At 35.9% G+C, this 26,265-nt stretch overlaps 1 protein-coding gene across 2 annotated transcripts in view; it reads right to left on the reverse strand.

The window, feature by feature from the left end:
• Pacrg (parkin coregulated) overlaps window positions 1-26,265 on the reverse strand; it is a 490,523-nt gene that overhangs the window by 428,259 nt on the left and 35,999 nt on the right. The window lies entirely within an intron of this gene.

Raw genomic sequence — 26,265 nt, forward strand, 5'->3', positions numbered from 1 at the left:
ATAGCATTAAAATTCACAAATGGGCCCAGGATATATTTAAGAATAGAAGATATTACCTAACTAAAAACATTCATCTAAAATGGCCAGAGGTACTTGTGAAGTACAGTATAAATTTTTCTATGTTAAAAACTCATAGATCTAAGTGTACACAGGGGCCCACAATCACATAATTTAAAATGTGGCTTAGAAATAGAGTTAAGAAATTAATTCTAAAATATATTTTACCTATATTTGCAAGTGACTAAGCTTAGTATTGTTGGGGACAAAAAGATATATCAAATACACTATCCTCAAGATAGATATCATTTTGAAGAAGAAATGAGAATATATCCAGAATCTGCAATAGAAATAAGAATGTTATAAGTGCCATAAAAATACAGATAGAATTTTGCACACTCAGAAGACAATGTTTCTGTCCTGAAAGCAATGCTTAGAATACACCATTTCTTTGACATTACTTTTGTTACAATAATAGGCAGCAGTGAACCTTTAAATGTTCCATTATAGGAGAAAAAGAAAAGATTGATAAAGCCCTTTCTGGAAAAATGAGATGCAATAATCAAATGAGAAAAAAAGAAAATCTTGACAGTTCAAGAACAAAAAGTTTACTTAAAAGCTGCTTTCTTCTTGCAGTTAAATATAGAAAGAGGCCTCATATTTAAGTGCCCAAGTGTGCTTCTTGCTATCAACTTGTCTCCGAAGAGTCATGAAAGACTTCAATTTAGACTGTCCTATTTAGCATCTGTCTTGTAGAACTGGTAAAATGTCTCAGTGAATGACAGAGACAGCTTGACTAATACACTGTCACACCTAACACTAAGGCCAGAGAAATGAATGAGCTAAATGTGAAAGGAGACAATAAATAGACAAGAGTTTAAATACATTCTACTCTTTAGCAACCTTAATATTGTAAGCATGGTAAATACTTTATATAAAATGAGTTCCTTCTGTGTCTCACAGCAGAGAAACTTCTTACTGAATAATCAGGGCAAAATATTATTTTTGTATATACGAAGAGACTATTACCTTTTGTATCTTACATATCATGAAAATATTTTAATAGAAAATTGAAAATACTATGTCTAATGATATAAACTGACATTCTTTAAAAACAACTATTTAATAAAAATCAATTTTTAGATGTCCCCAATAAAATATATTCATATTGGCAAAATAGTTCTGCTTTCCTATCAGTGTAATGGTACCCTCTAAAATAAAGTCCTTTGAAGTCACATATAATTTGCAGAGATATTAAATTCCCTGATTATGAATTAAAACTCTAATGATCAGATAAAGAAGAAAAAATGCACAAACATAGCCATAACCCATGTAAAGCACACTTATTACAACTTAACTGGAAGGTAATAAACACAAGATTAAAGCCCTGCCAATCTAGATTCTTCCCACTGTGGTCCAGCCAATAATGAAAGTAGAAGGAGCACAAGAAATGAAAATGCATCTAAACAGCATGTAGTCTTTATAAAGATAGCATGCACCCTTCACTATTCACATGGAAAGTGCTTTTATTTTCATTTACCTTTAAAACAAATGTTTTTTTCTGAGCTAAAAACTTTGTGAAAGTTGGCTGAAGTTCAGCTTGCAGCCAAAATGAAACCAACCAGTTCACATGGAGATTAAACTCCCTACTACTTGTCCATTAACAATAAGCATGACTTGGCCATTTAATTTATCTAATCAGTCTTAACTAACACAACTTACCAACCTGGAAACTTTATCAGTGGCTTCCGTTACATTCAGAATTTTCCTTCTTGAGCCAGGTTTAGTGGCTCACACCTATAATCCTAGTTACTCACGAGGCAGAGATAGGAGGGATGGCAGTTTGAAGCCAGTCCAGGCAAATAGTTTGTGAGACCCTATCTTGAAAAACACTAACAAAGAAAGGGCTTTCAGAGTGGCTCAAGTGGTAGAGCACCTGCTTAGCAAGCATGAGTCCCTGAATTCAAATCCCAGTACCGCCAACAACAGAATTTTCCTTCTTGAATAGCCATGGTTTACTTTGGATAGATACATATTATGACAAGATTTGATAGAATTTTCAAGCATTATTTGAAATATGTAGACATTAGGATTTTATATGAGCAATGCATATACTTGTGTAACTAATTTACACATATACTGCCTGAGTCACTAAGGAGTTTCCTCATTAAGTCTTTCTTTTGAAACATGTTACTGTACCTTTATTTTACCGTATACAGTGACAAATGAATACCTACAGATAGGAAATCTTGACCTTAAAACAAATACAGGAAGTGATAAGAAAATGCCTCCTTCAGTTCCTTGGTACCAATAAGTTTTAAATAGCAAATTAATATGCTTTCCAGTACGAAATTTCCCCCTTCTTCTTTTTATTCTGGACCACATACAAATACAATAAGTTAACCATACATTTTTTTTATTGGTAGAAGAAAATGTGACCACCAAAAGCAGCTGAAATAAGGTACAAGTTACGTGAGAGTGAGGAAAAAGTCAAAAGCAGAGCAAAAGAAAAAGGTCATTGATGGAGCCTAGAAAACTCAAAAATCATTTCTGGTGTGGAAGACCACATTGTTTCTTATTTTCCAGAATGGATGTGAGTAGGGCTCACAGCAGAAGTTCTTTCATTCATATCCAGTTGGGGGTCAGAAACTCAGGAGGCAGATCTGCAAAATAAACACATAAACAAGTAATATTTGCCGCCATTTGTATTTATGACAGCAGCGGAAGAGAATGGATTTGGGTTATCAAGCCCAGAGTGATGCTTCCCTCTAAATCTAGAACCAGCAACCTACTTCAAATTAGAGACTGGAAAAAGCCAACTCATTCACAGATGGGTATTAAAACAGAACCTAGCACAGCATCAAAACAGAGACAGTATCAGAAAAACAATACACAAAAAGCAGCAAAGCTTCTCAGTTGATGTAAAATCCTATGCAGGGTTAAACACTGAGGCCAATATGGGGCCAAGAATGTAAACCACTTGGTGAAGCAACCTTTCTATGGCAGAAGACCAAAAAAAGTAGAAATTAAAGCTTTACGACAGAAAAGATGGTAATACAACAAAAGACAAAAACATAAGCTGGCAGTACTCTGAAAACAAGTAGGAATAAAAGACTTAAAACTTTAAGATGAAACTGGAAGAAGTAAAAGGAAAAATGAACAGTACAAGAATACAAAAAGGACAGTGGTGACAAAAGTAAGAAAAATGTGAAGGAGAAACGGTCTGGCGAAGGAGGTCGGTCTGCCTTATCATAATTGAAGTTCAAAAGAAGAAACTCCAAACAATGAGAAAAACCCAAATATTTTAAAATATAGTTTAAAATATTGGTTTTTGAAAGACAAGAGCTACCTACCGCCAAAAAAGATAGAATTGTAGAATTTTTTTCCTGAAAATATTTTCTCTGTGGTCCAGGGAAAATTAAAGCAAAAGTTCTCCCCAAGACATATATCAGTGAACTTATTAGAATGAAAAAAATAAAAAGTTCTTTGACAGCTAATTCAAAACATCGAGTCACTTGTGGGAGTCAGACTGCCTTCATGTATTTCCAGTTCAATGTTTCATGCCAGAAGAACACCTACAAGATTCACAAGAAAGGTAAGCCAATACATATGTTCAGGAAAACTGCCCTTTTAGTGTAAAGTCCTCAGATAAACAGAAGATACTAGAGAAACAACAGAAATCCTAAAACTCTAGCAATCCACCTCTTCTTCACTGCCCTGACACCCTACTTCTGTACTGCCTACAGTACTTCCACCCCAGTTTAAAGTCATGGTAAATCAGTGTCATCTGTTTTACACTCATCCTGAACCCTTCTGACTCTCTTTTGGTTTTGTGTACTTTGCAAAACCTTCATGCTACCTAAATTGAGCTTTCTTGTCATCTCTCAGCGAACATCTATGCAGAGGAATATAGCTGGGGCAAAGCGATCAATGTCACTGTACTTCTCTCACAGAGGACTATTTCACATCTGCCCTTTTCTCTCCAGACCTCCAACACTATCTTTCCATCCTCATTCACTTGTGCTTATTCCTAGTCACTGAAAAATAGAAATAATATACAGAGCATTTTGATAGGCTCCTATCACCCATACTTACACATGAAATATCAGATAACATCTTCCTGCCTAGGAGGACGAATAGTCCACTCCTGCTCCCAGCTGGGATGCACTCACTCAGGCATCGTTAGAACTCATCCCTTCTAAAGCATTCCATGACTGCTTTTGCCTAAAACTGCATATTACACTCTGTACTTCCCATCTGCCTTGTGGTACAGAGGCCTGAGTAGTGAGGTTTAAACCCAAGGAATGCTCTTTATTTTAAATGATTTAGATAGAGGTACAAAGCATATTAGTCATTACACATACATTTTATATTTATGAGCCTTCATTGTTCAAGTTTCCAAGCATTTAGGAGTTAAGAAGATAAACAAGATTCCTACTATCCTGGCATTTGCATTTTAAGAAGATCAAGCAGTCTACAAATGCATTATTTTAAAAAGGAGAAAACTGCAGATACAAGAAGACATTTTTCTGACACATTTGAAAGTTCTGTGGGGCAAGTGAGGAAAGAAGGAGGAGACAAAGATGATGTCAAAATTTTGAACCTGGACCCAATCTACAGAAACAGCAAAGATAAAACAAAGTAGGGGTGGACAGGAGCAAATGCATCCACTGGAACCAATATTTTCAGTTTGACTTCCAACTCATGAGCACATGAATATACAGTCTTAAGTATTAGTGCAATAGTGATTGGCTCTCAACTCATTTCACACTCACTATAAAACATGTCTTGAGTTATGTGAAACTATGCGCATCCCATACAAAATTGAAAGCAATATGCTAATTCTATCTAGCTATGGTACATTCGAGGATGAGAAAAATCTGACTAGAAATATTTTATGCTCATTTACACTAATAAAAAATTCTATTACCTCTTTAAATATATATGTTTCTCCTTTAGGAAAATTTCCTGGACAATACACAATAATACAGGTCTGAGGTTTTTAAATAACTATAAATTTTGTCATTTTATTTGCATTATCTAGTCAAATGTAACTATATTTTAGAAGTGCAAAGTAATTTAAAAGACTTAATCAGATCTCGTCTGGCTTTAATTTGTCCTTTGATCCATAGTGGGATCAACATAGATCTAGATAAGACTACTGTTAGAGACGTTTTAATGTTAAAACACCAATTTTGCAAAAGGCAGTTTGTATCTTCAGCCTACTTAAGAATGTATAACAAATTTTGTGCAGAGGGAAAATCATGTTTTACAAGGTATTGGGGAAAGGGATATATACGGTAAGATTTTAAAAGTGCGGTGTGGATGATTAATGAGCTAGAAAGACTGATTTATGAAGAAAGATTAAAAGAATTAACTATGTATGGGATGGCTGAGCAGAAAAAAATTATAAAAGAGAAAAACATTTTACTTGCAACAAAACAGTAGGAGATCTAAAATTAAACTAGAGAAGGAAAAACTATGCAAGAACCTATAGTCTATAAGTATGCCTGTCTGAATTGCTGTTGGATTTTAAAGATACACAGCTTTAACCCCCACTGTTCATGGTAATCCAGCCATATTTCCTTCATGCCATCATTATTCAAAAGAAACAGGGAAACACTGCTTTTCCAATTCATGTGATATCTAAAAACATACATCATTCTTCCTTTTTTTTCTGTTTTTTTTTGGTGGGACTGGGGTTTGAACTCGGGACTTTGCACCTGCAAAGCAGGCTTGCTACACTTGAGTCATACCTCCAGTCCATTTTGCCCTGGTTATTTTGGAGGCAGGGTTTCACCTACCATTTGCCTGGACTGGCCTGAAACCATGATCCTCCTGATCTCAGCTTCCCAAGTAGCTAGGATTACAGGCATGAGCCACTAGTGCGCAGCTGTACTATCACTTTTCAATAATCACTTGAGGCAGAAGCTCTCTCTATTCAGACACAATTGAAGAGCCACGTCCGATTTTAGATGTACTTTAATATCCATGCAGGAAGATGGGTTTCTGCTTTGTGTTACCTTTTTCTCTGTTTCTCTCTCTAGAGAAGGAGGGAGAGAAATGGAGAGATAGAGGAAGATTGACCATCACTCAAAAGCTAAGTTACAATGGACCTCTCCTATAATGCTTGGACACGTTTATTTTTGTTTTTTATTTTGAGACAGGTCTTAGCTATGTAGCCCAGGCTGACCTTGAACTCAAAATCCTCTTGCCTCAGCATCCTGAATTCTGGAATTATAGGCTTGTGCTGCTGAAGCCTGTATTCATGAATACTTTTAGGAGTGATCTAAATGAATTTATATCCTCTAGCCAATCATCTTGACCCAAGTGTCTGGCCCTGGTTATTTAGGGGGAAATAATTAATGCAAACTCACAGGAAATTATTTTCTATTGAGGAAGCCCCAGAGACTTAACAGAATAGTCTAAATTAACATCTGATAATACACTTAAAGATAAAGTAGTTTATGTAAATTAATTCATGATATTCATATGATTTGATATAAATCTATTTAATTTCCAAATACCTACATATGATGTAAGAAACCTTGCCACAGAGCTCAATTAATCAATAATTGCTTGAGATTGTAAGCATTACTTTTTATCTCTGTAAAGAAAAATATGCTCCACGCTGAAATTTATACTTTTAAAATTTTCATGACTATGGATTTTTTATGGTAATTGAAAATTTTTTTCTTCAAAAAAGAGAGGTATTAGTTCTCTATACATAATAGACATGTTCAGTATTTGATCTACCAATAAAGTTATGCTGTAAAGATTTTTTTAAAAAGAAATCTAAATAGTTCAGAAGACTTTGTAGTTTGGAGTTATAGGAACGACAGCAGTTTGATAGAAATGTTACACAGATAATTATGCCAAGCTCCGTCAAGTTTCATTACTCTAAAATACTTCCAAGATTTTAAGGGTCAGTTAAGTGTATCCTTTCTCTTCCATTTTCTTAGATTTCTGGAAATAAATGATGAATCTTGGGTTTTACAACAAAGTTAAAAGTGAAATTAATCTCTAAGATTCTCATCTCAAGGTTTTAAAGGCCCAGGGTAGATAGATACTCCTTTATGGTCTAAGTAGTTAAGATTCATCATTCATGCAGCTGCAGCCTGGGTTCAATTCCCAGCCAAGAACTTTTTTTTTCTTCAAGAGAATGAGAAGACAAACCACAGACTAGGAGAGCATATTTGCAAAAGATATTTTAAAACTCGTAGTAAGACAATGAACGACCTTGTTTAAAAAGTGGTCAAAAGACCTGAACAGACATCTGAGCAAGGTCACAAAGACAGCAATTAAACATGTGGAAAGATTCTTTGCATCATATGTCATCAGGGGAATGCAACCTGTTAAGATGGACAAAATCCACAACACTGGCCACACCAAAGCTGGAGACCATGCAGAACAACGGGAATTCTCATTCATTGCTTGTGGGGATGAAAAAATGGCACTGCCATTTTGTAAGACAGTATGGAAGTTTCCTTCAAAATTTAGCATATTCCTATCCAACAATCCAGCAATCATGCTCTTCAGTGTTTACCCAAATGAATTGAAACTTATGTCCACATAAAAACCTGCACACTGATGTTTATGGCAGCTTTATATCTTGGCTGGAAAGCAGCCAAGATAACCTTAGAAGGAAAATTGGATGATGGAATACAAACTATGGAATATTATTCAGTACCAAAAAATGAGCTGTTGAGCCAGAAAAAGGACCTATGTAAATATTACTAAATGAAAGATGCTAGTCTTAAAAGACTATATACTTTATGATTCTAGATAAGTGACATTCTGGAAAAGACAAAACAATGGAGACAGTACAAAGATAAATGGTCAGTAGGGTTGAGGGAGGGGAAGAATGAATAGGTGGTATATGGAGATATTTTAGGGTGGTGAAAATCCTCTGAATGACACTACAATGTAGAGACATGTATTATACATATGTCAAAGCCCATCATGTACAAAAGTGAGTCCTGACATAAACCATGGGCTGTGAGGAATAATGATATGTCACTGTAGAAGCATCCTCCATAATAACTAATTACTCTGGGGGAAGAAATGCAGAAAATGAAGGGCACTGTGCCTGTGTTTGCAGGAACTCAGTGGAAAATCTCTGTACCCTTGGCTGCCCAGTTTTGCTGTTGTAATAGCATTCTGTTGCTCTGACAAATAGCTGAGAAAAACAACTTGAAGGATGACAGGTTATTTTGGCTTGTGATTTTAGAGGTAGAGGGTTGGCTCCATTGCTTTTGATTCCACGGTAAGGCAGGACATCATGATGGTGATTAACCCATCAATGGGTTAATCCTTTGATAAATTCAGAGCCCTCATGATCCAATCAGTTCCCTAAAGCCCCATCAGCAAGCCTTTAACATATGAGCAATTTCAGACACTTCATATCCAAATCATAATAGTGGGGAACTTTAAACTTGTCTACAAAAGTAAAATTGATGAATTTATAAAAATACAGGTAACTGGTACATTGGATTAGATTTAATAACAAAAAATTAAAGGGCAAGAATTTTTATTCTCAATTTTACCACTAGAACATAGGACTCACATTTTCTTTCTAAATCTTCTGTTTTCTGTTAACTTTTTAAAAATAAACCTACTAACCCAGATACCACCATGTTGATTACTTATAATCATAGACAAACAGTAAATACCAACCCAAGACAAAAGTTTGCCTAGGAAAAGAGAGGACAGATGTATGTATGAGTATACTCATGCACACATATACATATATGTACATGTTAGACTATACGTATGTTTTAGAATGCCTACTAGTTTTTTTGTGGCTATTTAGAGAAATTAGAGCCATAAAAGAAAAGAACTCAGTATAATTCCATCAATCAAACATAGGGTATTAATCTAAGAAATTTGCTGACACAAGGAAACATAAAGTGCTCGTTATTAAAGACAGCCAATATTTTGTAGCTTCTCCAACAGGTAATAAAACTATAAGTACAGGGACATCACAGCCCTAATAAAACTGGAAGGTCTTCTCAGTTTGACAGGGTAAGAAATAAAACCCAGATGAGCTAACCATAAATGAATCACCTAGTATCAATCACTTCTCTGCTATCATGCAAAAGTTAAGAGCACAGCACATATTTATTTTTCTTCCTATATAAACCATTATCATGGCAGAAATTTCAGTATTTCTGCTTTCAGAACTGCTACTCGTTTGTGTCATTTAAAGCTCTATTTGGAAATTATGATCAATATACAGTTTGTTGTGCTCTATATTAGACTTAATGCATTTGATAGTTTAATGAAGTCTAAGTTAAACCTAAGCAATCCAATGCAGTTGAAATAATTTAAGACTCTGTTCATATTAGATTCTTGAACAATTCACAGTGATGACCTCCAAAACATTAAAAAGTAATGATGAACACTTCTGCTCAGGAGAGGGGGAATTAAGTCTCCACCAGGACAGCATTGTGAGAACTTTCTGTCATGGTAGTGACTTAATCCAGCTTTCTGGAGGAGCCCCTTGTTCACTGTCCTACATGGGTCCTGGCTCCATCCTCAAGGAATATCTACATGTTTTTTATTGCTTATGGGACACGGGGTGTACACCATCAGAACTAGGTGCACAGAACCTTGGAGCTGGGCAGCTCTCACACTATGTTTTGCTTTGCTTTGCAAGTTTGAAGGTTCAAGGGTTTGTGTAGGAATTCATAGTGAAAAGCTCTTTCAGTCTTAGTTCGTAGTTCTTTTTGCAATATAATATCCCACAAATATTGCTAAATTGGCTATTTTTTTCCAGGCAGTTTATGTGCTAAAAAATCTTTCCTAGTGCTACTTCTCAAATTGAAGTATTTTATTGCTTCTTTACCCGCCTCTTCCATCAACATAATTGTGACTACCCTAAAGCTACCTGAAAATTATTTGGAAAAGCCATGTATATAAAACAGTTTAGGTGTTTAGTCAGCAGGCCTGAATCCATTTTTACCAGGGCCTTTGTAGCTAGGAACTTTCTCTGGCATATTTGTTAGTATTTGGGGTTCAGAATCTCCTGGATTGTCCATAGTTGTAAGAATTTTGACCACTGGAATTTCTCTACTCCCATTTTTTCAATGCTTGAAAACTAGCCAGCTCCTGTCTGGCCTCTACTCTTTCTTACCATGTCTTGCTGAAGGCACCAAGGACAGCAAACATACAGTGATATCCTGAGCCTCCCCAAGCCTCTTTCCAGAGCCACCTTTTCAGTCAACACTAAGTCTGTCTTCCAAATTGTCACAGTTGACATTAGAAAGTTCACTCTTTCAGTCTTTTCTGTTTTCTCCCAGCTCTGCTGCCCAGTTGCTTGAGGTTCTTACTGTATCACCTCAAACCAAGAACGAATTTCTAAATTTCTGTATCAGGAAAACTCTATCTGCTATGAGACACACAACAAAGAAAGAAAGAAAACCTGGCTTAATTTAATAAAAGCTTATTTGGGGATCATGCCGTTTGTATAAATGTTCTTTGGTGAATGGTCTCTTTCTCATGGGTCTACCATCCTCTGGTTCCTCATAGTCCTTTCCATCCAGATAAGGAGATGGGGAAATGGAGACAAAATGACCACAGTGGGGGGTTATGAGAACAAGGGCTAGAGTGTCTTAGCTTGGACTTAGTTGTGGAGCCATACTTAACTGCAGTGGAAAATGGACCCAGAGTCACAGAAAGAAGAGAAGAGAGGTTTGGGGAGTTCCTGCCACACCGCAAAATGAAGAAAATAAAGATCTGCTGAAGAACATAGACGATGAAGAACTGAAAATTCTGCGTTCCAAAGCTTTCACCTTCTTTTATGGAAAAGTTGTTACAATTGTAACCAAGCTCAGGGTGTGTATAAGGAAGTGAGCAAATTGACTTTAAATCTGTAACAGAGTGAAATATATTAAAAATGGCAACAAAGGGCATGAAAAGATAGCAGCTTTATGGTCAATTTACCGAAAACAAGGAGATAGCATTTTCTTTTAGCCAGTTTGTCAAAAAATGCATTGAAAAATCTCAACTGTTGAAAAGAGTATGAAGGGATTACTTATATTCTGTTATAGGGAGTCTAACTCAAGTGCAATCCTTCTAGAGGGAAGTTTGGTAACAGGTTTAAAAACCTATAATGGAAATATCCTTTGATCCAGCAATTATACCTCCAGAAGTTTCTGCTAATGAGATAATTAGAAAGCTCACAGAGATGCAAGCACAAGAATAATTATCATAGCCCATTTTAAAATTGAGGAAAACTATTAAATGACTTTTAAGTAGAAATGGGTTAAATAAATTATGTCCTTAAAAGTAGAACTTAAAACAGCATACAATTATAATGTAAGCTAATTATTGGCAGAGAAAGTAGGTACCATACACAACGATGAATGACAACCAGCAGGTGTTAATCTGATTTCATTTTGCTAGTAGCACACATGTGTGCACAGAGAAGAAAGAAAGGAGAGAGAGAGAGAGAGAGAGAGAGAGAGAGAGAGAGAGAGAGAGAGAGACAAAGAGCGACAAAGAGGGAGGGAGGGAGGGAGAGAGATATATTTATAGAGAAACAGAAAGACAGAGAGAGAGAGAGAGTCAGGGAGGGAGGGAGGGAAAGAGAGAGGGAGGGAAGGAGAGAGACAGAGAGAGAAAGACAGAGAGAGAGAGAGAGAGAGAGAGAGAGAGAGAATTGAGGGAAGAATGCTTAGAAAATATGAAGAGTAAATTTTTGTGTAGTCCAAAAAGTCCACTCGTTTCCCAATCAATGGTTGACTAGAAGTTGGATGTATTTTATCTTAGTAGGATGGTGCTGTTTTAAAATAGTGAATTATATTGGCTCAAGTGTCCTCACTTTCATTTTCAGCAAACACATTTCCTGGTAAAAAATATGTAAATTTATATTTACCCATACTGTCTTAATTGAATACATATTCCTTTCTTTCACTTCTTTACTTGTTAAATTCTTCATTTCATGATATCAAACTTTTGTTAGCTTGTTTTTCAGTTAAGGCAATATTCCATCAATCACCAAAAAAATATGAATAAAGTTAAGATTGGCTTTTTTGGGGTGGGTATAAATTTAGGTAACTTTTGCTTCATTTGACTTTTAGTATGGACTCAGTAGTAAGAATAGTTTATGAACACAGACTTAGACAATCTTCTGCTGCTTTGTGATTGTGTGACTTTTGACAGGTTATTAAAACATATGAGCTTGAGTTTGCTTATCTGTAAAAGTGAGTTAATACCTATTGTACAAAGTGGTAAGGACTATTTTGGTAAAATACTTTAAAGCTCTTAGTATTACCATTAAAATTAATATTTAATACATGTTTTCCTAAAAGTTTGCTTCTGTGAAAGCACTTGGCAAAATTAATTTTTTAATTTGCACAAACTCTGAGATAAAAATTGGGGATAGTGAGCTCTGAATTAAGTTAATTTTGTTCATATTTTTGGAACACTTTTTTCCCCTGAAATCTCTTCGTGTAGGTAACTAAGAAAAGTTGCATAACCACATGTTCTAAATAAACTACAGAAGTGCATAAACAATGCCAGTGAAATAAAATGTTTCTGTAATTATTTTAACTTTGTAAAACATATGGAACTGAAAATTTGACTTCTGGAGAAAATGCTGTTTTATAAAGAAGAAATCATCTAAAATTTGAATTTCTAAAAGTAACAGCTAATTCACCCTGCTTAAATTTTGCTCTACAATGTGGTATTATGTTTCAATTCAAGAAAATACAATTCTTGAATTAACAAACATTCCCATTCTTTTACAAAAGTGTTTTTTATACTAATTGGGGTGGGCTTTTTTGACTAATTATGTTTTATTTCTGGTTCATCGCCATTTGCTTTCATCGTATTGTTTTTGTTTGCTTTCGTTATCCCTTGTCCTGTCCATAAACAACAAAATTGGTCCTGAACATGGCCGATCTTGGTGAGTGTTCCACATACACTCAAAAAAAAGTTTGTACATTGCTGCTGTTTGTGTTGTTTGTGTCCTTACTGATTTCCTGTCTGCTTGTTCAATAACTGGATAACAGATGGTGAACTCTCTGTCACTGTAGATTTATAGGTGTCAAAATCACTCTCGTGAATTTCTTTATTTTCCCATGTAATTTTGTCAGTTTTTGCTTAATGTTTAGGATTTTTAATTCCTTCTTGATAAGCTGGTTCGTTATCAAGAATGACTCCTTGATAAGAAATGAGTCCTCATTCCTCATAGTTGGCTCTGTTCTGAAATCTGTTTTGATATTCATTAGCCATTGCAGCTTTCTTTTGATTAGTATTTGAATATTATGTATTTTTCCATCTAAATTTTAAGCTATCTATGTCCACGTATCTGAAGTGGGTTTATTGTTAGGCAGGATATAGCTCAGTCTTGCCTTTAAATCCAACCCAGTAATTGCTGACATTTAGCTGATGTTCTTAAACCATTTGCATTTACTATGATTATTGATATTATTTGGTTTTAATAACATATTGCTATTTTGTCTAACTTGCTCTTCGTTTCTTTTCTCTCTTTTTCCTGCCTTCCTTTGGATTACTTGAGAATATTTTTATGAATGTGTTTTATATCACTTTGGCTTATTAGCTATAATTATTTATTGTTACTTTAGTGATGGCTTTAGGGTTTAAAATAAGCATCATTCATTTATAAATGTCTGCTTTCAAGTAACAGTATACTCCTCATGGTCAGCATAGGAGAACCTTACAACAGCGTAAGCCCTTTTCTCCTTTTCAGGCCTTTATGTTACTGGAGTCACAAATTTCACTTCTACTTATGTTATCAACCCTCCTATGTGGTTATTTTTATCTCAACAGTAGCTTAATTTTAAAAAATTAAATAATTAGAGCATAATAGACATTATTTAGAATACTTAGGAAAAATAATTTATTCATGTAATTGAATTTCTGGTCTATCCATTTCTGTTTGTGGATCAGGTTTTCCTCTTGTTTCATTTTCCTTCTGCTTGAGGAACCTCTTTCAACATTTCTTTAGGAAGAGTTTTTTGACTTACGTGTCTGGGGGAAAAACATTTATTTCACCTTCATTTCTGAAAATATTGAAAGTATAGTATTATAGGTTCACACTGTGTGTGTGTGTGTGTGTGTGTGTGTGTGTGAATGTGCATTTGAAGAGATTCCTCCACTGTCTTTTAGCCTACATTTTCCCCTCACAAGAAACCTGATATCATACTTATTATCTCTCCTATGTCATAATATGTCTTTTTTCTACATGGTTTTTTTTTTTTTTTTTTTTGGTACTGGGGTTTGAACTTAGGGTCTATACCTTGAGCCACTCCATCAGCCCTTTTGTGTGAAGGGTTTTTCGAGATAGGGTCTCAGAAACTATTTGCCCAGGCTGACTTTGAACTGCGATCCTCCTGATCTTTGGCTCCTGAGTAGCTGGGATTATAGGCGTGATCCCCAGCACCTGCCATATACTCTTCTAGTTTATCTATTACTTGTTTTAGGCACTTTTACTATAATGGGTCTTGTGTAGTTATCTTCATATTTCTTATCTTGAGTTTTACTGAGCTTCTTATATTTGTGTTTGGAATATTTTCAACCTTTATCTTTTTAATTGTTTTATCTACCAGTGTTTAAATGAATTATACACTTACTTGGTCATTCTGTCTCACAGTTCCTTTTTAATTCTTTTCTCTGTCTCTGCTTCTTTTGCATAGTTTGTATAGTATCTTCAAGTTCACTGGTCTTTTTGTATGCAGTACCTAATCGCCCTTAATTCTAAACAGTGTAATTTTTACTTCAGACATTCCACCATATTTTTATATCTTTTTATATCTTCTGTCTTTACTAACTCCTGGAATATATGGGGTACAATTATATAAGCTGTTTTGATGTTCCATTTCTATTATTTGTATAATTTCTGGGTCAGTTTCAAAAGGCTGATTTTTCTTTTTATTTTGGATTATATGTATCTGCTTCTTTGTATTTCTGATCATTTTTATTGGTTGACAGATATTTTACATTAATTTTTTATGCTGATTGTAGCATATCTATATAAATGTTATTGAGATTTGTCTTGATCACAGTCAAATTCTTTGGCGTATCTGAAATTAACTTAACCTTTTTATGTCTTCCTTTTGAGGAGTGTTAAGTGACCCTAAAGCAACATTTTGACTAGGGTTCATTTTTTTCCTCCTACTAGTGTGGGAAAGTCCTTCTTTGTACTCTAATCAAAGCTCCTTGAATTATTAGGTTTTTCACCCTGGCTACTGGGAACAGGAAAGTTACCTCTGTTGTAAGCTTTGATCACTGTGCCACTGTACTATTTCGGGTCCTCCTTTCCACCATTTCAGTAGTTTCCTCAAATACATGCATTCATCATCACTCAACACCTCAGGGAGTGGGAGGTTTCTCTAAAAAAACGTGATACAGCTCTCTGCACCCCATTCCTCTCCCATAGTCCTTTTTGTGGACTCTAGCTGGTTTTACTTCCTCGTGTTCACCTCCTGAACTGAGAAATAGCTGGGCTGTGCCTGTTTTCCACTCCTGAAAACTTTCTCCAAGCTGTAATTTTAAGATAACTGTAGGCCTTGCTTTATCTGCTCCCATGTCTAGGGAATTTGATGTCCAATAGCGTGACAGCTGGACTCATACAACAGGCCTAAAGTGGTTTCAGGCAGGAGAAATTCAGTTTCTGCTACTCCATTTTGACTGGAAATGGACGACATACTGTTTCGAGGTCACATTCTTACTCATTGTCAAATCAGCATGTAAAAATAAGTACACAATGCTTATTCTAAGACAAGGAGGACTGGTTTTGTTCATGACTGTCTTTTCCTTCCCTTCCAAGCTCCAAGAACTGTATATTGTGACATTCTTTTAGGTGGTTTTAAATTTCAAATTCTGGTTGAAGTTGTTACAATAGTTGAAAGAGGTTGATAGTCAACGAGGGAGGGATAAGAAGAGTAAAAGGTAGCTCTTACCCTCTTCCACCAAAAAAAAGAAAAGATGAATTTTCTTTCCTTCCACTGTTTGCTTTCAGAAGTAAGACAGATGGACAGCTCCATTATGAAGATACTAGATTATAATGACTATAGAATTCCTCACCATCAGTTAAATTAGCAGTTTTGATTAAGCTCATGCCTTTCAAGAAGTAGAAGACTCTTCTGTTTTAAAAACAGTTTTGGAACCTCAGGGGTCGACCTGAGTCAGGCCCCCCTCCAAGCATTTCCACTGTGGGCTTGCTGGACTCATGGGGGCACACTTCTCTACGTGTCCATTTGCACGAGGAACATGCTGCTTCCTGAGAAGGAAATCAAGTCTTGGTTCAGAGACTGAGGTGGGAAAATGCATTTTGTTGGGACACTTACTACATTGAATATTTGTAATGTAGATTTCCTTGAGTCTGTATATTTTCACCAGGGACATCTTCAGTAAGGTATGTCAAACTTAAGTGATTCCATAAAGGCAAAAAGAAAAAAGGGCATTCTCCACAACTTCCAATTTTTTAAAATGACTTTTTACTCATAATATAATTAAAATATGTGCAAATTAACTGAGTTGATATTTGTAAAACACCTAATATTGTGCCTGACAGGTTATAAATGCCTTAAATGTATTTGTTAAATAAATAAAAATAACGAAGCAATATGAAAACTTAAGTAGACACTCCTTAGGCTATAACACTATGTAACCACAAATCAAAGCAGATTCCCAGATCATGTATTTAAAACAAGTAAAAGTGCACATCCTGCTTTCCATCCACAACATTCTGTTAACAAGACAGAAGCTGTTCCACTGAAACCCAGTCGGAAGTGACATCACAATTACTACTTTTCCTTTAGATCCAGCACAGCTTTGCTACTGTGCAGCATGTTTACCACCCAGTGTCACACCCACTTCCTCTCCCCAAACTACTGAAAAGTGTTCATTCATTCATTTAACACACTGTGGCATCACTAGCCTGCAGTTGTTGCAAATGCAGACTGTGCTCTGTGAGATCTCCACAGTATCTGCTGGTTCCCACTGCATATTCAGGGGCTCAAATGGTGTTTGTTCCAAAGGATGTACTTACTCCATAAATTGTGTGATGGAAGGGAGGAGGGAAAGAAGGAAGAAAGGAAGAAAGGATGACAGAGAGGCAGTGGCCTTATTTTTCATTATTCAAGGCAACAGTGAATTCGGTGCATTCAGATAAGCTGTACTTAGATGGCAGGACAGGATTCATTTACCTGGCAGTTTTATTCAAGATGGTCTAGAATATACTAATATTAAACTTAGATCAATCCCTAAAGTAAAAATACAAAATACAATATTTTCTTAGGAAATCAGCACCAAATAATAAATCTAACGACTGCCAATTTTACCTAGAGCTTGCAGTTGTTATAATGATGATAATAAGTAATACTATAACCAACAGCAGGATCACGTTGAGGTCTCTGCTGGCTCCGAGAGCGCAGGCAACACCATCCAGTCTGATGCTTAGCAATTTTTGAGAGAGGCTGATAGAAAGTTTGGGGTGCAGACTGAGAGTGTTGTTGGAAGTGGTCCTGAGTGTCCACCCCTACAGCCCACATCAGAATCTGACCAAGCCACACAGTCCATGCAGGATGGCAAAGAAAATGTGGCAGAGACCTGCTGGACATGTGGCTGGTAGCATATTCAGAAATGGAAAGAGAAACCTTGACACAGAGAAGAGGAAACTCAGTGAGTCAGACACTGAAATAGTCAAGAGATAATCAAAGAGAAAACAAGGTTTATGGAAACATGTGGCAGAACACTCAACCAGAAAAAATAATTGATTTAATGTTTCCTTATTTTAATCCCAGGGAGACAGGACTTGGGAATACACAGGTGAAATACACAAACTAACTTAGTGTTTGGTGCCATGAATTCTACCTGAGGACTTAGGTCAATTAAGAGATTTTAAATAATTCCTATTGAAAAGGAAAACAACACGTAACTTTTCTTTTTTTTTTTTCTTTTTTGAGGTACTGGGGTTTGAACTCAGGGATCTGTCCTAGGCAAAGATAGACTGTAGAGTGAATGAAACCTAAACTTCAGCTCTTTGCTTTCCAGGCAGGGCTCCTCCCAGGTCTGGAGGCACAGTGACAGCTACCTGCCAGGAGGGTGGAGCCTGGGTCACCTCTGCACTCTGATCCAGGTGAGGTTAGGCATTGGGCAGCCACACTCAGTCCCCATTGGCCTATACCCAAGAATCTGGGTGCTATCTTTGATCTCAAGGAGAAAGATATGAGAAGAGGGTTGCTGCTCTGTTCCCTGCTTTGAGGACCACAATGACTTGGGGTCACAGCCAACTCACTGCTGACGGTGGGATGGGGTGGGGGTGGGGGGGCAGAGGCCTGTTTATTGAGAGACATGAAGGGAGGAAGTTCAAAGCCTGACTGGCCCAAGCAAGGACGTGCAAAAGGGGAAGTAAGTCGGAGATATGGCAATATAAGTAATGCATTGTGAAGCTGAAAGACTCTTTTCTAAAGTGTTAATAGTGAAAAAACAGAATTTTCATCATCCAGGCTATATGACTATCTTTCTCTTTCTTGATTTTCCATCAGAAATGACAGTACACAGCTGTCACAAAGATGAGCTCAAGGAATATGCAGCTAGTAATAGAGAAAAAAGTGTGGCCGGTATTTATGAGACAGTTTAATACCAGTGTTATTTTCTGGATTTACCGTATTGTAGCATTGTCATCTTCTTAATTTCTTATTTTAAGTCAGTATTAAGTTTTTTCTCTAATTTTATATTCATTTTCTTAATAAGGGCTTCCCAAAATATGTAAGCTTTATCCATTTCTGGTTACGGAAACTTTTGTAACTTTATATGAGTCCCGTAATGTCTCTGCACCTGTTTCCTCACCTTTTAAAATAATGATGGTGAGCGGCATGATTTCTGAAGATCTTTTTAATGTTAAAACATATGACTATTAACACTAAAATATGTTTTTTGTGTTAAAGTATAAAAATATAAAAAAGAAATAGACAAGGAAGACAAAGTTGATATATAGAGTCTGCTTTAAAATGATTCATTGATATCATAATAGACGATGAAAGACATTATTTAATATATCAAATTGGTTGGGCAGATAATTTGAAAGCATATGTATTACCCTAAACTGATCTTATAGTTTACAGCTAAACTTCTTCTTTTGTGATAGATAAATTGTATAATTACTTATAATCCTAAGGATATAGCTATCAAACAGCACTGAGTCTTTTGAACCCCATATGTAATTTGTTTGTATTATATAAAATCAATTATAATTAATTGGGTAGGCATACACTTCTAACACTTTTGAAATTATCTGTGTCAGAGTCTAGAATGATGTGCTCATTGGCAAAAGACTGAAGAGGGCAAACTCAAGTCTCGTGGGTGCCTGTTTTCTGGTTCATAATTGGCACCTTTTCACTGGGTGCCTCAAACTCTCTGAGGCCACTTTTCTAAATATATTAATTCAATCTAGGCTCCCCCTACATGATCTAATTTCCTCCTAAGACTCCACCTTCTAATATCAGGAACTTGGAAGTTAGGATTTGATTTTAGCATGAAAATTTGGGGGCAATGTAGACATTCAGCCTGTAGTAGTTGTATAAACCCTGAGCCCTGCCTGCTATGTGCCAGAGCCACAAAGATAGAGACAAATCTTATCTTCAAGGACCTCTAACGTATCAGTGAAAACATTACATTCTGACGTCTGAAATAATAAAAGCAAAATACAACGCAGTAGTATTAAGTGTTAAAATCAATTAATTCCCACTAAAACCAATCAGATGCATTTTAGAAAGGTTTATAAAACTTGAAGTATTATTGGCTTGTGTTTCTAAAAGAGACTACCAGAAAGCTGAAAAAAGTTAAGAATGAAAAAGCCTAAACTGAATGCAGTAAGATGGAAACCTCTAAGCAGCCTGGAGATGGATGATTAATAGGACACAGAGTCAGGTATCAGACAAAACCTAAGCATGACAGCAGAAGAAAATGGCCATCCTATGAATGGAGCACCTTGCCTTTCTCCCCATTCCATTATGTGACTATTACTAAAAAACAAACAAACAGAAAAACCTGTTAACAGAATGATAAAAATATGTCAAAAAAGAATCTATATGGAAAACAATTCCATACTACCAACATCTTACACTGTGTATCGTTTTCCTTTTAACTATTCCTGATTTATGAATACACCTAAAAAAAAGAGCCCCATAATTAAAGGAACAAAATTAAAGGCTTTGGGGGTAAATCTTTTCTGAAGTTTCACTTAAGTATTTTCACTTAAGTATTTCAGTTAAGTATTTTCATAAATACTTAAACCTACTTTCTCCACTAGAAGCTAGTTGCATTCTTGTTCATTGTTGGGTTTACAACTTCAGTTGACAACATCGTAGAGATTCTCTCTTCACAGAGATGTGGACCTGTCTGCCACTGGTTCTGGGGAAGCTTATTTCAAGTCTTCCTTTGGTGAGCCCATTGGGAAAAAATGCACTTTTACCAAAAAATTTTTCCATCCATCTTTACCACATGTAGGTAGTGATCTAATCAGTAAGTTGCAAAAGAAGACAAATATTAAGTATCTAAATTCATGTTTTTCTAGGATGTAGAAACTAGTTAGTATTACTAATACATACATCTGTTTTAAAAGTGTACCTGCTACTATTTCCTTTTCTTTTTTGTAATGTAGGCAGTTTGTGCACTTTGAAAAACAAGCTTGTTCCCTACGAGGATTCATAAAACCCTGAGAGAACTGTGAATAACTCTGGAAATAAGATGCTCTCTGCTGCTCAATTGGAAAACACAAGTAAGAAGGAAATCTCCACCCCCACCTTCTTTCTCACTCCCATCCCCTTTCTTTTTTTTTTTTTTTAATTTTTATTTTACTCATATGTGCATACAATGTTTGGGTAATTTCTCCCCCCTTCCCCCATCCCCTCCATCCCCTTTCTTAATAAAACCTTTTCTGAACTCATTCTGTCAGCTATCAAACTTTTGCAGCAAAAGTCCTTGCTTAAGTTGTCCCTATTGCCTCTGGCTCCTCTTGGACCCCATTCCCCCTGGCTTTTACCCCACCATCCCATCCACACTGCTCTCTTCAAGATTGCTGATGACTTCCATGTTGCTAAATCCACACTTGAGTTATCAATCTTCAGAGATTGTGTGTCTTTGTAATATTTGGTAGTATCTCCATCTGCAATTCTACAACACCTTAAATGCAAAAGGCTCAACACTGAAATCAACTCTCAAATCTAGCTTATACCTCTCGACACTTTAACTCCCTTTACGTCTTCTATTTTTATATTTTTCCTTTTTGCAATTCTTTCCCATTCCCTGATCATTTTCCCCTTGTCAGAACTCCTGAATCTGCTCTTCTCTATTAATACTACTTCATTTGGGATTCCCACTCTCAGTTCCTTTCACTAAGTTTTGACATACTTCTGCCTCTTTTCCCAGCCTCCTACTGGTGTTGCTGTCAGGTTTGTGATCTTCAGGCAAGCTCCTCATTGTGCCAATGCTTCATCATTCCTCCATAGTTAGAATCCAAGGCCAAGGGTGAGCAGACCCATCAGGCCTTTTCATTATTGTCTGAGAGGACTCTACCTCACAGAGAATTTTTAAAATGTGTTTTGCATCCTGTTTTTCCTGTTCAATGGGTGAATTTTTTTTTCTTATTTCTCTAAGAATATTTTTCCCCCCAAGTTTTAGTGTGCTCTTTGCATGAATTTTTTTTTAATTGTTTTGGTCTTTTTCTTTGTGTTAGAGGCTTTCTTCAAATGTCTGGTGACCATTTACTGTGCATTAATTTTTAGGTTTCTTTGATCTGTTACCTAAGTTACTCATCTGGAAGCTTTATGGCTTTCAAAGTTTTGCTGTTCTCGGTAATTCTCAGGCTCCTTTAGACTTACGCTGTTTTAAAATAACTCCTTTATATAATTTTTTGTGGGGCCAATGATGGACTGGAAATAAATTCATTTGGTTTAATCTGTCAAGCTTATACAAATGTCCCATTACCTTCCAGCAATCCAATTTCACTAGCTCTTCACTTTTGTGCTTTTCTACCTTTGTTACTTTGCACATACCCTCCTTCTTATCTCTGTATTACATCCAAATAGCATGCAAAAGCCTTTCTCAAATTCTTTCTACCATCAGCTCTTACTAGAAATGATTTTTCCTTCCCCAGGTCCCTCGTGGTAGTTTACATCACCCTGCTGTGGTCATTTGTAAGCTGTCATATTGCCCTGCTAGCCTCCTTACAGGGGAGACTGCTTGTCTCACCTCCACCTGAGAAAGCAGCACATATACAGTAACAATCAACAAATACTTAATTAAAAAATAATGGATTTAACATATATTTCTTGGAAGTATTTTGCTGCCAGTACATTCCAGTTGGTTATTTATTCCAGAGGAAATCTCTCTTTGTTTTTCCAATCATCACCCACCTTATCTGGCAGATATCAGCAGCTATGAGAATCTATTATATGTATTTCTCCTTTTCTTGATTGTATACTTTGATACTAATGATTAATTTTAACATAATTTGAGAAAGAGATACAGAAAGAATACAGGAGTCTTACTCCCATTTCCTGTGTGGGCAACAGGAGGTGTTTCTCTTCCCTCCCTCCCCACTTTTCCTTACTTAATCCTGTTATACTAAAATAAGTTCTTGCTAAAACTTTAAACAAAAAGAGCACAAAAGAAATCCAGTCTCTTTGGGATTTCTTTAATATGCCATGACTCCACAGTCTGAGACCATAGACCACATCACTGATCTTGCTTTTTCACTTACATTTTCAACTAGTCTCTATTTGGGCCACTGCTCAAGGACATTCTTCTGAACAGTTCTAGTTGTACTTTAGCAAGGTAACCAAGTACCAAGGAGTAACAAGGCTAAAAGAAGGATATTTCTAATCTCACCTTCAGTCCATTAATATAAAAATATAATGTTTAGATTTTATTTTGAGCTATAAGAGGAATATTGGAAGAGTACCCTGACTATAAACTTCTTAAAGTTAGGTACTATCCTATAGAACTGGTCATATCCATTATATAAAACATGACTTCAAAAATTAAACCTATCAAATTTAATCAATACAGATTTATGAATGTAGATAGATGTTTACCAACATGCAGTTAAATCTTTATATTACCAATGGAATTCAAGTTATTACTCCACAGATGGTTACTGTATTTATGAATACATGTTTAGTTTTCCTCTTCTTAAACCATATCTTTGAAAGCAAAAAGTATTGAGTGATCAAAGGCTTATGTTTACAATGGAATGCGTGTGGATATAGAATAAAAAAGAAGTAATGAAAAATCAGAGTGACACACCCTCTAAAAATTACCCTGCACTTGTGATCAAGTGTAGGCGATGAGGAGGAATTATCATTGGTGAGAGGGAGAAAGAAACACAAACTGCATGTGACTCAAAAAAACTGAATCAAGCTTATATGTCTGCCTGTCTAAAATTAATTTGAGACAAATCTAGAGAACTTAACAGCTCAAGAGCTCAACAATTAAGGATTGTGACAATGCAGCTAGCAAAAAGTTTTATCGCAAGCTTCAACAGAGGCCATAGGGTCAGGGCTCAGTTAGATTTGGCACAGAAGAGCGATGAGCTTGCGAACCTGGGTACTTGTGCCAAGAGATACTCAGCTATCATTGTGAAGACACCAGATTTTTCAAGTGAAATGGAATGTAGACTAGTGAGGAGTATAAATATTTTTACAGTTGGAGAAGAATGCATCTTTGAATTCAAGGGTAAAAGCCTCTTAGCAACTTGTTCCAGAATTTCTCCACAGGAAATGCAGGAATAGCCTAGGTGGAAGAGGGCCTTCACTGATTTGTCTTAAATCTGCACAGGTATTTCATTATACATGATAGTCCTGGAGTAGCTGATAGAAATTATAAGGGGCCACTAAAATTGCTATACGTTGATTACATTGAAAATCAAGGAGGCCTTATGTATATAAAAGAATAGCATCTGACAAATACAAAAGACCTGGTACCACTTCAACATAATCAACAGGAATCAGTGACAACGATGTCAGAGCTACAGCTTCCTTGACATATCAGATGTATGACACCTGTATATACACTTTTTTTGTGTGTGTTTAAAACCAAATTCTTTTGATAAGATTTTTTTTTTAAAAGTAACTTATTTTTCAGTAGGATAATATTTGGGCTCATATATATCTACTTCAGTGAAATTCAGACATTTGGAGTTAACGTGAGTATCACTATTAACAATTTAACAACTGATGTCTCATCAACATCCTCTGAGTCATCACGCATTTCCATTGGAGCAGAACATGCTCTCCCCATAGAGACACAAAAACTGCAAAGTTAGATTTAAAGAGCAGAGAACTGAGTGTAAGAATATCTTGTCCTTGCTACAGTACAGATGGGTCTTGAGTAAGCACTATAGGCTAGTGATGTGATAAAGCTTGTAAACTGGAAATAATAATATTTACTTTTCTAGCCTCCTAATATTACTCAGGATAAGTTAGGTCTTGAAGCCATAAGAAACTACCTCAAAACTCCCAGTGGCAGACAAAATAAAGGCTTATTCTTTCAAAGAGGGAAAGTCCATTGTGTGCAGACCTTTTTGTGAGTCAACTGTCTTCTTTGGAGGACTTTCCTGATAGATTTTAAATAGAAGGTGTGAAGACTGTAAGTTTAGTCTGTCCTGCCTCAGAAAGACTCCCCAGTGCTGCTGTGGTATTTGTGGCATGCCCATCAAAAGGCCTCTTCCTGGAAGCTGCCTCCACATTTACCACACAGGGAAACAAGCCCTGACCTTGCAGCTTAGCATTGGATTAAGTAAAAAAAAAAAAAAATGGGCAATTGCCAGGAAGTATCAAAAGTTTATCAATTGGATAAATACTAACAGGAGAAGTTATAACAGGTAGTTAAGAGATTTCTTATAGAAGTCAAAGTCCAAGCTCACTTCTGAGCTAAAAATTCCAAAGTTAGTTTGACTTTAAGTAAGCAGTGTCAATCAAATATGGGTCTATAAGTTATAGTTAGACAAATCTGTTTTAAGAAAAAATAAAGGTTCAAAGATATTTTAGAGGAATAGCAAACTGTATTTTGTATTTCAGAATTCAGTGAAAAAATCCATAAAATTTTTAATACATTCTTTTTCCCAACTTAGTGTTTCTAAGCTGAAGATAGAAATCACTGACATAGGAAATATAATTGGGGAAATGATGCTGAAATATTTTTTTAAATAAGAGATACAGAGAGGAGAATGAGGAAGTCTAATAAACATTTTAAGTCTCATTTGACATACAATATTTGAAACTTTAACGGCTGTGGTTTCCAAAACTCCCAGATTCAAGAGAACCCATTTTTGTTTGTTTTTGTTTTGTTTTGTGAGCTTGAACTCAGGGCTTCATCATGTCTATACTCTACCACTTGAACCATGTCCCCAGTCCTTTTTGGTCCTAATGTTTTCAGATGGAATTTTTTTCTTGGAGGTGTCTATGATCATGATCTTCCTACTTTAACCTTCTGAGTATCTGGGATTATAGGAATGAGGTACCATTCCCACCTTATTTTTGAGGCAAGGTCTTTCTGATTTTTTGCCTGCGCTGACCTTGAAATGTGACCCTTCTTTCTCTACATTCTGAGTTGCTAGAATTATAGACATACAGCATCACACCCAATTTTAGACCCCATATTTATAATGTATCCCAAGTCCTATGAGTTTCAAGAAATCAATACCTAAAGATCAAAGCAAAATTGCTTAATGAAAAAGACTCAGAGGAAATTATAAAAAACATCCATAGAGAAAAGGCAGATCAATAAAATGAGCAGAAATTAAGCTAACAGCAGACTTTTTACTGGGAGAAACCAGAAGGCCATTATCTTTGAAGTACTGAGAGACAATTTATTATCTAAATCTACTATCCTATACATACATACCCAGCAAACTTATCTTTCAGGAATGACAGTGAAATGAGAATGTTTATCTGTAACAAAAACAATAGGTTAATCACTAAGCAACCTTCCTTAAGCAAGGAAGAGGCAGGGTTTCAGAGGAATGGGATGCAAGAAAGAATGCCTAGCAAAGACAAGACTAAGTATTTATGGATGTCCAATCACTTATTTAAAACAATAACCATAATGCCTAGCTCATGAGACTTAAAAAAAGAGAGAATTAGAACAATAGAAGAAGAGACATAGTCAAAAGAGTGGTGACCATAATGCAAGAATTCTAACACTCCATATTTTCTTGGGGAGAGAAGCAAAAATAGTTTAAATTTCTATTTTATTAAGAAACTTTGCATAGTAATATTCAAAGATAATGAAGAA

This window comes from Castor canadensis, chromosome 1 (genome assembly GCF_047511655.1).
Source record: "Castor canadensis chromosome 1, mCasCan1.hap1v2, whole genome shotgun sequence".
In the NCBI taxonomy this organism is placed as follows: Eukaryota; Metazoa; Chordata; class Mammalia; order Rodentia; family Castoridae; genus Castor; species Castor canadensis.